The following is a 14214-nucleotide window of genomic DNA, read 5'->3' on the forward strand; positions in this document are numbered from 1 at the left end:
ATCAGCAAAGGGAAAGCAAAATCTTTTTAATATCGCTGCGCGTATCACGCTTGAAACTAATCAGATGTTTCTGATACAAATATAACACGATAAATAAAATCACTGACTTGCAAAAGAATGCACTGCATCAGTACGATGTGGCCGAAGTATTCCAAACACGGGATAACATGATGTGCAGGGACTTTCCATATTCTCTCTCTAAACATAACAATATATTCCAAGACAATTACATCACATAGTTCTCATCTTCCTGTTGAACTGAGTGATCCTGCACTGACATCATTCAAATTTCAGCGGACATATAGAGCACAGTACTCTAACATGCGTCTATGACTACGTTTACATGGCGACACATCTTCCGGAAGACGGTAATCGAATTTCGGAAACCGTTTTTCGCTTTCGTGTTTACATGTTAAGGCCGGAATAGGATTTCATCGCGTAGTTAAATATGACGCCCGAAAAACAGCTTTTTCAGCTTCTGATTTAGTCAGTACAATCACTATTTCTCTTCAATTAGATATGAAGAGTGGTAGACAGCATCATGCTCAGTCTAATATTTCTGCTTCTCCTTCACTGCACAAGGAGTCACTCCTTCCATATTTAGTTTAAAAAAAAAAAAAAAAAAAAAAAAAAAAAAAGACGTAAGCTGACAACCTAAGCACGTTTCACAAAAGGTTGTGCGTTTATATGAGAGCGAAAAGTCGATTGTGGTAGTGGAAACCCGGCAGCTAGTTACGGATGTGCAAAATCGATTATGAAGTGTTTACGCGACCAACCAGAAGCGGTACTGGAAAATTGGTTTGGAAATCCGGTTTTGGGAACCTCGTGTAAACGTAGCATATTCAAGATGGCGGTTCACAGCAGCGAGACCTCGAAATGCGCTCAGTGTAAACTGACCGTTTCTGATAACTAGTCCCACTTCGCTCTTATTTTTACCCGGACATCTAGCTGTATTAGCGATGGGCTTCTAAGAAATAAGAACTCAATATTGGTAGTTATTTGCCGTTAAAGTGAGCTTTGCCTCGTCTTCTTAGCAGATGCGTTTTTTCTTTTTTTATGTTGTCACTCCAGATGTTGATACTTTGCTGTTCATTGACTGCATTATGCTTGGGATGGGAGAGGGCTAGTTTTGTGTATTTGAAAGTAATGTAATGTTGAATAATATAGTCTATGTGATAAAAATTGAGTGGGTGTGCCAGAAATTTCCAAAAGAGTGACAGATACGTCATTTGTGTTAATGCCAATGAAGTACAGAGCTATTACTCGAAGTTTTCTCGAATCGTTTCAGTGACTAAAGCCATCGTCACACGAGGGACAAGGGAGCTAAATGAGGTCAGCACACGGAACGAGCTAGTTAACGTGATTTTGTGCTCTAGCGCTCTCCAGCGGCAGTTGTCTATCTTTATTTGGCTTTCAAATCATACAGTTCGTTTACCGAAATGAACGCACGTGAAATTCGTACTTTAGGTCTATTAAACGCATATTTCCTCCCTTGTCCATGTGCTGGTCATGCTCTCTTTGTAGTATACATAAATAAAAACATCAGCATCCATGAACACGTAATACGATAAAAAGTAATATGTTCAGTCAGTAAAAGTTCACAAAATCGAACAAACTCACTCCTCGCGAAGTGTGCTCTCACAATTATATATATTACAGAAATTATTTCTGTTAATTTAATGAGAAAGTCTCATTACTTTTTAGAAAAAGGCGAAGATGAAAAAAAAAATTGGTTACAGCAGGACACGAACCCGCTACTCACCATTTTGTAACGTGGCAAGCCTACCAATTACGCTATGGTAATGTTCTAAAATCAGCGACCTTACATTTTGTTTTTCGGTCTTACGAAGGATTTAATCGCCTGTGTGTTATTGACATTTAATTACAACAAATCCAACAAAGAACACCACTTCTTGACGAATCTTCGGTGTTCTGTTGCGTTGAAACGGCATATTTTACAATACCCGTTTTATGGTATAACACCAAGGTAACTAAATATGAAAATTCTTTAACGACCACGGTGACATTTTTCCGTTATTTCATTACAACAAATCGTACTAATAACGACGCGTTCTCGAGAGATTTAATGTTCTGGTACTTAGAAATAGCACGTATTTATAGGATGTCAGTTGTAACGTAAAACCTACCGAATATGGAATTCAGCTGAACACAACAAATACAGTCTGTGGTCTCATAAGTTCTTCTTGTGACACTAAGTGCATTCTTGCTTGTTATTGGTTGTTCTTTACGCGGCACGTCGCCGAAATATCGCAGAACTTTGGTTTAGCGTGACGAAATGGCTCCTCATCTTGAAATAGCAGGAAGCGAGTCACAAAACTCGTAGAGCGCCACGTCGGCGTTAGCCAGTTCTTCCCGTCTGAAGCCGGACTCAGGCTTGTTTCTCGGTCATACAATTTGAGGCACCAAGTTGCGAGTGCTTTTGGGTCGTCTTTGAGGAATCGCCAGGCACAATGAGAATTTGGAGGAACTGTTTGCAGTGCAGTCGTTGTCTCGTGTTTTCTGTTGTTGGTGAAGTGTCATTAGCAAAAACAAGCGCCTCGGTTGTTCCATTTGTTTGCTGTGCACGTTTTTGCTGAGATTCATGTAAGTGGGCGGACCATCGTGCATTTATCCTAAAATCCGCATTCCCATACTTAACAGCCAAGATCTGTGAATTTCGGATGACACTTTACTTCCCAATATTTGAGTTTCGATTACAGACGACTAACATTAGCTCAAGTTCTTATCACGTAGCGGAAGTATCCACCATACCTGTACATGATGTACCAGATTAAAATTTGACCAATATACCTTGTAATAATAGCTGGAATGCGCCAGTTAATAGGCTGCATTGCCAAGAGTGTGTGTGTGTGTGTGTGTGTGTGTGTGTGTGTGTGTAGGGTACGTCACCCTTCGTCACGTAGAAGAGAAACCGGCGACGAATTTTGGAAAAGTTACCCAGGGTTCCACTGTCGCCCGTAGAGCGTACAGGTCAGAGCTTATCGTCTCCCCTGTGTGCATATCATGAAACAGATGATTTGAAAGTGGTTCAATCTCCAAACTATTTTACATCCAAATTGTACATTTCCGGAGATAGGTTCCTTATCAAAACTTCATCTAGCAAGTCGTCTCTACAACCCTTAGACAATTGGAATAGGAATTGTGAAACACCCTGTGTAGAGACCTATTATTGAAATGGTCCTCGTATTTATAAAACCCATTGTATGGTTTCTTTTAGATTATTCGAGAACTGAGAACTAGTATTTCGTTTGTATCGTGAATCAACAGGTCTCCGGGAGGGGGAAAAATCGTGTAAGAATAACGCTTTCCCGAAATGTGTTTCTTTAGTTAAGCGTTTTAAAATATTTTTGGATATATATGCAGTCTGCTGTGTCGTTCACGTAAAAACTTAATGGCCTGTGTTGCCAGGAATGCATTATGGAAAAGTTATGTGGGTGATCTTTTTGTTATGATTTGCTACACTCGTCTGCAGTCCAGTTATGACGAAGCGATTTGTATACAAATTAAGAATTTTTCCTTCTGACACATTACTTCTGTATCAATCTTGAAGTTACACGGTAAGTATGTCACCGCTAAAATGAGACTCAGAACGTCGAATGAGTCCTGCAGTGAGATGTTTTTCAGCCAGACCATATCTTCGTTACGACAACGCAATGCTGAAGTAGCCGCTTGCCGCAGTGACGTTTTATCAGTTGACGCATACTCTCCAAACATGCGTTCGTGTGGAGGTGCTAGTAGTTGTGTGTGCCTCAGTAAGAATAGCTTCTTATGCCTTTCGGAGAAACGGGTATGTCAGTCTAATCTTTTTGGTGGAAATTATATACTTTTTTTCGTGGCGTATGTTTCTCCAATGCGAAAGACTAGGTTGTTTACCTATCATCGCATGTTTCCTGTTTTTATTTCAGTTTACCAGATACTGTTAGATTTTTCTTAGAGTCCATGGGGGCTAAGAACTGCGAACGTCAAAACCACCGTTCTGCTTATACTGTAAATCTTTTGGCTATCACTATTGGCCACGGAGAATTTTCAAGTGACACATGTTCACTTAAGATTTTGTGTGTAAAAAGACATTTTTGTACGTGGACGGTCTTTGATCATACCAATCATTGAACGAATTGATAACTGAAGAAGCTGCCAAGCACACTACCATGCAATTGAAGCACGCTACTTCATCAGTGGAAGAGAGACGTGCTTTGCCCTGTTTGCGTGTTCTACCGTGTTTTGTATGATTATCGCAGTGATGTTATAGGCGGCTTCTTTATGTATCAGCTCTTCCGACGATTTATATCTTTGGTATGTTTAAGAACTGTCCACGTGTACGAAAGCTCATGACGCACGTAATCTGAAGTGAAGCTGTGTCATGTGAAAATGGTTTGTCGTGATACCGGTAAATTTTAATTTTCGACAAATTAATGTAGTGTCCTAGTGGAAACACTTGTTTTAAGCCTTTCTGTCCTTTATGTACCCGAACAACTGTGTCAAGCGCATGTTCAATGCTAACAATAATCTGCAGTTTCGATGCGACGTGTTATTTCTGTAGCCTTAGCAAGTGAGGGAGCACCATCCTTCGTTTGTCGGTTTCTGGCGCAGATAACAATTGCGAGGAAATCCTTGAGAACGACACAGTTTACGATAAGGGAGCGTGCCGTCTAGTGCCTACGTTCAGGCTGCCAAGCAGATAAAAGCTGCGGCTTTCTGAACTGAGAGCTTAGCGTTGCTGAAGTGTAAAACTGACCCTTAAATGTTCAGACGCATGCCTTGTTACGAAGTATTCTTCCAATGCACAGAAACGTTGATAACTCAATAGATGGTTTTTCGAAATTCTATTGGGTAGCAAAGCCCTTACTGAGATCGAACGCAACGCAGTTATCAGTTGTTTTTTTAATATGTATTTCTCTCTCTCTCTCTCTCTCTCTCTCTCTCTCTCCTCCGTCCTTCTTCACGAGCACGCGCGCGGTTTTGCACCCTGATGTTGTGTATTAAATGAATATTGGAATCGCCCTCTTATACTCTGTAAACCCTGGAAGTTTAAATGACCAGGATTTAACCACTTTTGCAGTTCACGGCAGCTGTATGTTAACGGAACATATTTTTTTTATTTTTTCGTTTTTCTTATTTCTTTTCCCAAATCTACATGTTTTGTCTATGATAAAATACTCTGTAGGACATAGTTCATTACAAAAAAAAAACCTCGTCATTATTAAGAATACTTGAACTATTCCTTCTTGCATTGATGTTTTCTTTTACAGAGCTAAACGACAACAGTGCATTGAACAGCAATTTGTAACTAACCGAAAAAAATGTTGAAAACGACAAAAATTAAACTTAACTCTATGAAAAAATTAAATATTAATCAAAGTTCAAGTGGGCTCAGTCCAAGCTCGTAGTTTATAATTGTGAGAAGTGAAACGGAAGTTAAAGTTTATAATCAAAGGAAGTGAGGTGATGGAGAAAGTATGTCTTGAAACTGAGAGTGCAGAATGGAGTTTCGTTTCCAGGCAGTGGGAGGAATGAGAAGTTTTATTCCCCCCCTCCCCCCTGGGTAAAGTTGCTGGTGGAACAGATTTGAATGGAAGAAATCCGGGGACATCGAAAGGCCAGAAGTCATATCCAGTTACATTCATAGGTTGGACACGAAGATACGCGACGAGCTGTACGAAAATCCTTAACAGAAACAACGAAATGGATTGTGTGGGAGCTAGCCGAGAACGATGTAAAAAAAAAAAGCGTACTACTTCCAGTTACGTAGAGCGGAGTTTCTGTATGTTTGCCCGCATGATAGAATACCGCAAATAAAATAAACCAGCGTATGTCACGGGATAGTAACGAGGAAACGAATATTCTTATTTAGTTTCTTTATGTAAAAGGTACGTAATGCAGTAGTGTAGTGTCACCACAAGGTTTTTCGTGATCAAAGCAAGCGGAGTTATTTTTTATTGTAACAATGATACTGTAGTTTTTACTTTTCCAGATTGCGATGTTTAACGCTCCTTCACCAAAAAAGTATGTTCGCGTTAAAACATAATAATTGAAACATGCGAAGAAATTGTGGCACAGAGAATATGATAACTAAATGTTGCCCACTCGTAACAATTACTTTACGCATAGTCTCCTGGTTATTAAATTCAGAAAATAATTTAACATTTGCCATAGCTTTTGTGCCATTCATAGTAGCCGTATGCCAAGAAATGTTTAGATAGCCTCAGAAATACCAAAAAAAAGGAACAGTAATGGCCTAATGGGCTGTTGATGTGAAAAAAGCTGATGTATATGGCACTTAGATTTATCATAAAAAGAAAAGAGGAGAAACACTAACTTGAAGAGTAACTGCAATTTCACAAGCAAACTAGATGCATAAGATTATAGGAATATAATTTATATGTTATTGGGCTGCGTCGTGCTTAGATGAAAGTTTTGAATGCAGGCAGGCCATCTGTTGGCGACACTGCAAGCTGCCAAGGCCGCTCAGCAGTTGCCCACACCGTATCATCACACAGCTGGTTTTGGAGCAGTCGTGACAAACCGCCGTGGAGGGGGGGGAGTAAGGAAAAGAGGAGAGCGTTTAAGATGGTGAATGAAGTTAGAGATTGCGGTCGTGCTACGGACTATGGCATCAAGTGAAAGAAGACCTCAAAGAAGAGAGAGTTAACTAGCGGGGCCAGTGCGACGTAAAGTATATGAGAAGACTGTCCGGAAGCCAAAGTCACATTTCGTAAATCGCCATTTGACTACGAGACGACCAATATTTTCCTGGAAGGTTCGTGCTTTTCTTTGTGGTTATCTGTCTCCGGCCACACCACTTGACAATCTACCCCAGCTCTTCCTTTTATTAACTGAGAATGCTTTTGTGAAAGTGTCGCAGGTCACTGCGTGTTTTACAGGATTTGTCGCCTTTCTGTGTAGCTTATTACTTTCTTGCATGTTGTTAGTGGCAACCTTGCGCGAAAAGACGGTGAGCGGAGGGGGGTAGAGGAAGCAGGCTCGGTTGGATGACTGCTAGTGATCTCTCCTTTGCTAAGATGCGACTGAGAAGAGATACAAGCCTTGCAAGTTTGATCTGTTTACCATTCCTTGTGATCAAGAAGTTAAGGTTTCCTTGGCTCTATATAATATACCGTAACGTCCAGGAGTATATAGCGGTTTTTGCTGCTCAGATGGTTCAAATTGTGGCTTAAGTGCCACCAACAGTAGTATATAAAGATCACACAAATTCACGCTTCACGAACAAATATGGGGCATAATTCCAACGGGGAAAAGACTGCGCGTTTTGCAAATGCTTTTGTTTTTAATAATTTCAAATACTGCAACCTGGACAAAACATTCGAAGTGTTAGTAATCTTATCAGTTAAACTTCTGTGGATGAAATCGATGTAGATCCGGACTTCTGCGCCAATGCGGTTTAATAAAGAACTACCTTCAGCTGTGGCAATACAGCGTCTTGTTGCTCAGTGATCGCCTGCAAACTGTTTCCTGCGCCGAATCTGGCACGCCGACTGGCGGTGAGATGTCTGTCTCACAGTCAGCATCTTTGACGTCACGTTGGTATCGCGCCGCAGTAGTAAACATCAGCTGGATGCAATGGATAAATGATACGCCATCGTGCTCCACTCCGGAAGCTCGGCTCCATGTGTTTCATTGACATGAAGCGAAAAATAGTGAAAAATACATGCATTACTTTGACACACAGGAGATAGGTCATTAAAATAAGTACGATGTTGCTTGTTGGTTAAAATGCGGAGTAACTTATTCCTGATAGGGATTACCGGTATACATATTGATATGGACATTGTTACTTATAACTTAATAGCGTATTACGTTTCCCATTCCCACAGGTAGGTCAGAGGCATGCAAATGACTTGCTGACAGATTCCGACTAGCAAGAAGTATGAAGACAAGTAACTTTACGTTCACGTACAACAACAAAAGTGTAGTCGCATGACACTGATTTACCGACATCGTCCATGTTGGTATTTTTGCGGTTATCCATGAAGTCCGCCTTGACGCTGCTAGCATGGCACACAATGAAAACAGTGCTTACGCTCGAGCTGGTAGTTATTTTTCGCTGGCGAATCGGCGTTGTTTTAAGCCGATAGCTGCAAGCGACGAGATTTGTTGAATTAGGTGTCACTTTGCAGAAAACTCGTACGTAGATTGAGCCATGTGTGGTTGTCGGTTCGTTGCATTACATAAATCCCCTCTCAGATTGTTACCGAACCGCCTCCGCCGACGCGCGAGAGGCGACTGGCGGCAGCACGTGGTGAAGGCGCTGGGCGAAGCCGCAAATATCCGAGAGCTCCCGAGCTCGACCGAAGGGTACCGAGCTCAGCCCGCGGTCGACACACTGGCCCCTCTGCTGTTTCCTTTGCGGAAATTAAATACTTTCGTGTGGTAATATCAGGTACAGTACTTCTGCACAGTAATGCCTGGCCTGGTCCTACGAATTACACACACACACACAAAGTGGAGCACGACGGGGGAAGTAGTGGATTGGTGCATTCTGAGTTCGGAATGGGCTGAATACAGTAAACACTAGGTTTAATTTTGATTTTAGTCTACAGACAACTCTAAATCGAGAGTGCACTCAGAGTACTCACAAATTTTGTCCGTCTAAGGGTAGGCAACAGATACTTCCGAATAACATGCGACGTACGCCTTTTTTTCGTTTGACGCAGCTCCATGCCTATGAATTCTGTTAAAAGGCGAAAAGGACGCAGTTAAAGAGGCAAGGGTGTATTACGTTCATGTACGAATTTTGTCAGTCAGTATCAGGTATTTAGTTGCTAATGTGTCTTTTACTTACAAGTGGTGATGTGTTGCGTCAATTTCATCATTGCTTGAAACTGATAGTAGCAAAGTGTAAACCTTGTAAAAACGTCTGTTTGCTTTGGCTTCTTCAGAGCTTACTCCTTAACATCAGTTTTTGATCCGTTCTTCATTAGTCTTTCCTACGGTGAGGTGCATGTGTCAATCCCATCTCATTCCTTCTTACACATACACATGACTGAAGCGTTTTTGTGCTGTTTCGGTTAATAAGGATGTATGTACGATTACTGTCTATGTTTTACTATCATTTTGCTTCCGGAATATCGTTCTGGATATTACTGCCCATCATTCTTACACTGATTTTGTTGCTTTGACTGAATGTGCTCCACTCGAAAGGTGAATTAGCCACTTTACAATGTTGCACTCCATTTTTAAAGCCTCTCAACATGTATAAAAAATTAAATTGAAAGCTGCGTAGTTTTAAGATTTTTTCACTGATTTGTCAGTCTTACGCAAGTCACTCCTTCTCCTACATGGCAGTACTCATAAACACTAAGGCGTCGTAATTACTTTTGATGCGTTATCACAAATTTTTTATGAGTCATTTCACGTCGTATCTCCTCATTCCCTACTGTTAGGAAGTTTGATGATCCTAAGGTTGCGAGTAGACAGAAGCTTTGTGGTGTTATGGGTGACCCTGCCCACAGAGTTAACGAACCGACCAACTGCATGTCCGTTGCACAAGTAACACCGCGATATAACTATGGATGAAACGCGACTTAAGCTGTACACATCGTGAAAGTATGAAACCTGATAAGTGGAAGCTCTTACACTCAAGTATAAATAGTGTATATAGAGAATATTGTGGTAAGGAAACGATTACAGTATACTATTTAGCGGAGGCTGATTCCGTGGTTTTTAATACATTTAGACGAAATCATTTTCTGGAGACATTTAGGACAGCAAAAAGCTTTTGTTACATGTTTCAAGGTGATTGATAATTTCATTTAGTGTCCATATGACTCGCTCTAATTAACTGAAACATCCCAAAAATTGAAAGCTATACACGGCTGTTTTCTTAAATTGAACCTCATATTCGAAAATTATTTCGATACGATATTGCACCAAAAGAAAAAAAAATTGAAGCAGTACATTTCAGATATGTTTTTGATGCGATAGTCCCTTCTCAGTGTTGTACTATAAGGGACTGCGTACAAGTGACACTCATTTTCGTTTTATTCGGCTTTCGAGTTAACCATGTTACTGATCAGGCGAGAAATAGTAGTAGTACGTTTTGTTCTACTTTCCGATAGGAGTTCTTTGTGAAAGCGAAACAGAAACAGGTTGTCTAAAGATTTAATTCATTTTTGAGACATGGCGAGTAGGAATATTTCCTCTGATGTATAAACGGAATGCTGTACTGTCAGAGGCACGAACTGTCATATAATTTGTGCACTAATTACCTCTGTGTTCTTTACCCTTTTCCCATCGCTTATTCCTTACTCCGCCTCTACTCCCCGCCATTTACAATTTATTTCATTTTTGAAGCGCTATATTGTTACAGTGTTGGTTTGTACTTGCCATTCCAGTTGCGTACTCCGAAAGCCTAGGTAGTCCGATTAAGAAGACAAGCTTGTATATGGTTTCCAACTGGCAGGGAGGAAAGGTGGAGGGGCGGGAAGTTCACTACTGTTTCACGTTAACAGTCCACTGTAAACAAGATACCAAGATGCAGTCGTTCTGTGCATATGAATTGGCGCTTCAGCCTTTCTGTAAAGATGGAGAGAAAATAGTTGAATTGTATTACTAATGTATCAGAACATAAAGTTCAGGGAGACTGTGTTTCACTCCTTTGTTCAGAACTAGTGTTTCATCCGGGTCAGGATAGGACTAGAGGATAAATTGCATTGGCGTTGACTGCGTACTGATTTTGGAACGTCAGATTCCAAAATCAAACCGCGTAGACAACTGGACCCGAACTTTTCCGGAGCAATGGTTTGTGTTACTGCAACTCGCATATCCTGAGCGGGTCAGTATGTGAAACTGAAGAAAATAGAGAAAATTTAACCCGTGGTACTTTTTTAAACAATTGGATGTGTGAATACGCTTGTTTTTGTAACAGTTGCGTATTTTTGAGTCACATACTGTTCGAAGTTGTATAAAGCTGTACAGACTGGAAAGACTTTTACTTCTATCTCTGTGATCATCCTGATTCAGGTTTTCCGCGATATTCTGAAAGTGGTTACTGTCTCACGTTGAGCTCTTCTCCGTTCTGCCAACTAGACTACAATTTTCCGTATTTGGACTAATTTGCGTAAAGTTTGGGATTCTTTCAATTTAGTCTGATGTGATATCCTGTACAGAGCATTATAATGTGACCTTCCTTTCCATAGAGTGCGCTATTGAATATTTGTAGGTGCCGAACCACGATCGTGCAACGTCAAATTGGAGGCGACAACGATGACGTCAAGGTGTCGGTCTATAGCTGTAGGAGCGTAGTCTGTGGAGAGCTGACAAGTGACCACATGATGGCGACTGCGACTGCAGCGCGGCGTCGTGCCGGACTCGCGACCCACCTGCGCCGCGCCGCGCCCGGTAAACCGGATCCCGAGGTTATCGGCCCGCTGCCCCTCGCCACCACATAGTTCACGTTCCTGTAATCAGGCGTCGCGCCAGTCGCGCCCCCTCGCGCCAGATAAGGGAAGCTGCTGTCTGCCATCTTGCCGCCGCCACTGCTGCCGCCCCGCGCCGTTGCCAGCTTCCGGCCTCCAGACACCCTCCTCCCTCCCTTACAGTACCGCCCTTGCAAGGCTAGCCAACTGCATTTACCTCCCATCCTCGTAATATCTACTTCGTCATTCTTTCTGTTACGAGGAATAACCAGTCGTCTTTAGAACTGCATCCCTTATTCGGAGGCTTTGGGTTCGTGTCCCTGCCTTATCCTGGCAAACTTCTGATCTGCATGACTGCCCTACAATTCGCACTTCAGTACATGGCAGATGGTTCATTGAAACACCGTCAGACAACCTCTCTGCAGTTCCAATCTGAATAGCACGCGGGAAAAACGAATACTTAAGCCTTTCTCTTTTGTGTCACACTGATGATTTCTTCCTTATAGGTGGCCGTCAGCACAATAATTTTGCAAGAGCAAGTTGGTGATTGAAAATTCAAGAAAATATCTCGCCGCAACGAAACACGCCTTTGTTTTAATGATGGAAAGTCCAACTCGCGTATCATAACCGTTATCCTCTCTCCCCTACACTGCGATTGCACAAAACGAGCTGCCCTTCGAACTTCCTTGACGTTCTCCGTCAATATTATCCGATTAGCGTCCCATACCGCGTAGCAGTAATCCGGAAGAGGACGGACAAGCGTAGTATAAGCAGTCTCTTCAGTAGATCTGTTGCATATTCAAAGTATCATGTCAATAAAAAGCAGTATTCGCCACAACATTTTCTATTTGACGATTTAAGTTGTTTGCAATTTTACCACATAGATATTTAGATCAATCAACCAGCTTTAGATTTGTGTGATTTATCATGTATCCGAAATTAACGGGATTGTTTGGAGTCAATTACTTGTTTCGGCGCCATGCGGGTATCTTGTCTAAATCATTTTGCAGTTGGTTTAGATTTTCTGGTGACTTTATACTAGACTGTGAAAGACAGCTTCATCTACAAATAATCTAGGAAGGCTGCACAGATTGTCTCCTAAATAGTCTGTATAGATTAGGAACAGCAGAGGGCGTTTAACACTTCTTTGAGGTACGCCAGATATCACTGCTGTTTTACTCAATGTGTTCCGTTCGTCACTTACTGCGAGCTGTGACTTATCTGATAATGCGACAACAATACTTTAATTCGACAGTCAAGGATAAAGCGTGATCTGGAGTAGAATTACAGTTTCCTGTCAGTAGGAAACTTCGCGCTAATGAAAGAACGCGAAATTAGGAAAGATGATTGTTCTTGGAAGCTGAAAGCTGTTCTATCAGTGGTGTCAGGTCGCGTAGACATTTTGTCTCTACCGGTGCCCAAGCGGTCAGGACGGTCCTCGCGATAGCGAAGTCCCAGTCAACTAGGAGAGGGCTAAATTGATACTCAGTCGGTAATAATTGGAAGAGGAGTACCAGTTCTAACATTTGCTTCATACCAAAGAAAAACTACCTGAAAATACACCAGGATAGCGAACTCTCAACGACTACATGCACGCGTTCGTTCTCTCTCAACAGATAAGTGAATTGTTGACGTTAAAACGAAAAACTAATAGTATCCAAATGTAGTGATATTGAAGCTTCAATTCATCCACCATGTGTTCTCGTTCTTATTTTCTTGGACGTCGACGATACCATAAGTTCATCAGACGATTTAATTAGATTGTATCGCATGGAAGGGATACTTGATACTGTGATATGACAAGGTACCAATCATGCTCGATGAGAGGGTCCTCGAGAAAATTTTGTTGGGAATCTTGCACTAGACCATCACTGTAAGTCGCTCATACTCGTCCACTCCCACTTGCACATTCTCTCACTCACTCAGTCATTCATTCAGCGCAACTCATGAGCACATTGTCATCCCTTTGTGTCCCTTTTTATTTTTATTTTCCTCGTTGTCATTGACATAGACTGTGCCTCTGATTATCACTGGCCCTCACCCACTTTCACTTTCTCCTTCTCTTTATTCCTCTCCCACTGGCACTGTCACCAACCCTCTTTTCCTAGCACTGTTCTGTCATTGTCAGTTACATGCCATTGCTACTATGCCCCTCTGTTTCTCTCACGTTGCCATTGTGTCTTTCGCTCTTTCTATACCACAGCCATTGTCTACGATCTTCCAGTATACATTACTTCTTCGCCTCTGTCCCACTGACACTACCTTCATCTCTCTCAGCATAAAAAAGCGCGAATATGATCACATGCCAAAATTTTGGGGAAAATTTTCAATGGTTCTGACGAAGGTAGAACGAGGCAGATGGATCCCCACTTTTCAGTCAGCCTTTTAATAAAGAGGAGCTCCAATAGGAACATTTTCCAGCTGGTTCCCCTTCTTTTCCCTGCTACTGCAGGGCACGTCACTCGTATGAAAAGAACTTTGTGGTTCAGTAAAATTTTGATAGTTATGTGAAACTGAAATAACGTAAAATTAATTTTACACCTCAGACAGGATTTTTCGCGCACAAAATTTTTTCATGTACTTGAGTACTACAAAATGAGGTTTCCAGAACCCTTCTGATGATAAAGGCATTTGTTGTGCATAGCCGTCTTGGAATCCGCGGCTCAGTTCTGGTATGAAAAAATGGTAAGAAACACAATTTTTGGGTTTTCTAAGGAACCGCCGACGAACTAATGGTGCCTCCATATCCGCTAAGGCCCATCGTAGACCACATCAAATGCAGAAAGAACTAACCGATTTGATCCATTTGCTTGAACAG

General features: G+C 41.6%; 1 protein-coding gene across 8 annotated transcripts in view; it reads left to right on the forward strand.

Annotated features, from left to right (window-relative positions):
- The window catches only part of LOC124789839 (serine/threonine-protein kinase tousled-like 2), a 576094-nt gene that overhangs the window by 509987 nt on the left and 51893 nt on the right, over positions 1 to 14214 (forward strand). Inside the window, exon 1 of one of the 8 annotated variants that reach the window (XM_047257347.1) lies at positions 6566 to 6778. The exons of the other annotated variants lie outside the window; for them this stretch is intronic. The gene's annotated coding sequence lies outside the window, so the exon portion shown is untranslated. Of the gene's footprint in view, positions 1 to 6565; positions 6779 to 14214 lie in introns of those variants that run through there. 8 annotated transcript variants of the gene reach the window in all.

Source organism: Schistocerca piceifrons, chromosome 3 (genome assembly GCF_021461385.2).
Source record: "Schistocerca piceifrons isolate TAMUIC-IGC-003096 chromosome 3, iqSchPice1.1, whole genome shotgun sequence".
In the NCBI taxonomy this organism is placed as follows: domain Eukaryota; kingdom Metazoa; phylum Arthropoda; class Insecta; order Orthoptera; family Acrididae; genus Schistocerca; species Schistocerca piceifrons.